Source organism: Nerophis ophidion, linkage group LG13 (genome assembly GCF_033978795.1).
Source record: "Nerophis ophidion isolate RoL-2023_Sa linkage group LG13, RoL_Noph_v1.0, whole genome shotgun sequence".
Lineage (NCBI taxonomy): Eukaryota > Metazoa > Chordata > Actinopteri > Syngnathiformes > Syngnathidae > Nerophis > Nerophis ophidion.
This window is the reverse complement of record NC_084623.1, coordinates 7,571,882-7,574,933: the sequence shown is the minus strand read 5'-3', so window position 1 is coordinate 7,574,933 and position 3,052 is coordinate 7,571,882.

The window sequence follows — 3,052 nt, the reverse complement described above, 5'->3', positions numbered from 1 at the left end:
ATACGTCCAATATAACTGTCAGAGCCCGCAGGCCCAAAAGCTGCTGCTGAAAGGATTTAAGTTCAAAGGCAAGTGAGAAAATGACTCTCAGACTCCAAAAGTCCTGAGCCGTGCAGCCGGGCTCCTTCTCAGAGCCGCCGAGCTTCAGCGTGCCTCACGGGTGGTGCTGAGGTGAATGCTGGACCAGCTGGTTCCGCCCTCCGACTGGCCACGCCGTTAAAGTTCTTCTTGGCCGCATTGAGGTGTTTCAAAGTTTGTCCTATTGCAATCGCACAAAGATATTACTAGAGCGACTCTTTACTTATTCAAGGACCCATAATGTCCAGACGACAGAAATGTCACCTACAACCTCTCTTGGACTATATTTATATTGTAGACTGTATTTATATTATTTACATGTGAATAATGCTGTATAATAGACTGTATTTATATTATTCACATGTGAATAATGCTGTATAATAGACTGTATTTATATTATTTACATGTGAATAATGCTGTATAATAGACTTTATTTATATTATTTACATGTGAATAATGCTGTATAATAGACTTTATTTATATTCAAATGTGAATAATGCTGTATAATAGACTTTATTTATATTATTTACATGTGAATAATGCTGTATAATAGACTTTATTTATATTCAAATGTGAATAATGCTGAATAATAGACTGTATTTATATTATTCACATGTGAATAATGCTGTATAATAGACTGTATTTATAATATTCACATGTAAATAATGCTGTATAATAGACTGTATTTATATTATTCACTTGTGAATAATGCTGCATAATAGACTTTTTGTATTATTCACATGTGGATAATGCTGCATAATAGACTGTATTTATATTATTTACATGTGAATAATGCTGTATAATAGACTTTATGTATATTATTTACTTGTGAATAATGTTGTATAATAGAATTTATTTATATTCACATGTGAATAATGCTGTATAATGGACTATTAATATTATTGACATGTGAATAATGCCGTATAATAAACTGTATTTGTTATTTACATGTGGATAATGATGTATAATAGACTGTATTTATATTATTCAAATGTGAATACTGCTGTATAATAGACTGTATTTATATTATTCAAATGTGAATAATGCTGTATAATAGACTGTATTTATATTATTCACATGTGAATAATGCTGCATAATAGACTTTATTCATATTATTCACGTGTGAATGATGCTGCATAACAGACTGTATTTATATTCACATGTGAATAATGCTGCATAATAGACTTTATTTCTATTATTAACATGTGAATAATGCTGTATAATAGACTTTATTTATATTCAAATGTGAATAATGCTGTATAATAGACCGTATTTATATTATTCAAATGTAAATAATGCTGTATAATAGACTGTATTTATATTATTCACATGAGAATAATGCTGTATAATAGACTGTATTTATATTCACATGTGAATAATGCTGCATAATAGACTTTATTTCTATTATTAACATGTGAATAATGCTGTATAATAGACTTTATTTATATTCAAATGTGAATAATGCTGTATAATAGACCGTATTTATATTATTCAAATGTAAATAATGCTGTATAATAGACTGTATTCATATTATTCACATGTGAATAATGCTGCATAATAAACTTTATTTACAATATTCACATGTGAATAATGCTGCATAAAAGACTGTATCTGAATTTTTATATTTATACACTTTGAAATAAAATACATATTCTCTGATCCGTACAACTTGAGCCGTTCCAGTTTGTGGTGTGATTAACTAATTATTGTCATCAATCAATCAACGTTTACTTATATAGCCACAAATCACGAGTGTCTAAAGGGCTGCACAAGCCACAACGACATCCTCGGCTCAGATCCCAGATCAGGGCAAGGAAAAACTCAACCCAATGGGACAATGAGAAACCTTGGATGGGGACCCCAGCCCCACCTGGGCGACTGGTGCAATGGACGTCCAGTGGACCTAACATAATAGTGAGAGTCTAGTCCATAGTGGATCTAACATTATAGTGTGAGAGTCCAGTCCATAGTGGATCTAACATAATAGTGGGGAGTCCAGTCCATAGTGGATCTAACATAATAGTGAGAGTCTAGTCCATAGTGGATCTAACATAATATTGTGAGAGTCCAGTCCATAGTGGATCTAACATAATAGTGAGAGTCCAGTCCATAGTGGATCTAACATAATAGTGTGAGTCCAGTCCATAGTTGATCTAACATAATAGTGGGAGTCCAGTCCATAGTGGATCTAACATAATAGTGAGAGTCCAGTCCATAGTGGATCTAACATAATAGTGTGAGAGTCCAGTCCATAGTGGATCTAACATAATAGTGAGAGTCTAGTCCATAGTGGATCCAACATAATAGTGAGAGTTCAGTCCATAGTGGATCTAACATAATAGTGAGAGTCCAGTCCATAGTGGATCTAACATAATAGTGAGAGTTCAGTCCATAGTGGATCTAACATAATAGTGAGAGTCCAGTCCATAGTGAATCTAACATAATCGTGAGAGTCCAGTCCATAGTCGCTCTTACATAAAAGTGTGAGTCCAGTCCATAGTGGATCTAACATAATAGTGAGAGTCCAGTCCATAGTGGATTTACTCTAATAGTGAGAGTCCAGTCCAAAGTGGATCTAATATAATAGTGTGAATCCAGTCCATAGTGGATCTGACATAATAGTGAGAGTCCAGTCCATAGTGGATCTAACATAATAATATGAGTCCAGTCCATAGTGGGGGCAGCAGGAGACCATCTTGAGCAAAGACAGGTCAGCAGCTCAGAGATGTCCCCAACTGATCCCGACTCTCCCACCCGGGTCCCGACTCTGGACAGCCAGCGCTTCATCCATGGTCACCGAACCTGTCCCCCCCCCCTCCCCCTCTCCACAAAGGAGAGGGGTGCAGAGCAGAAAAGAAACGGCAGATCAACTGGTCTAAAAAGGAGGTCTATTTAAAGCCTAGAGTATACAAATGAGTTTTTAGATAGGACTTAAATGATTCTACTGAGGTAGCATCTCAAACTGTATTCCAGA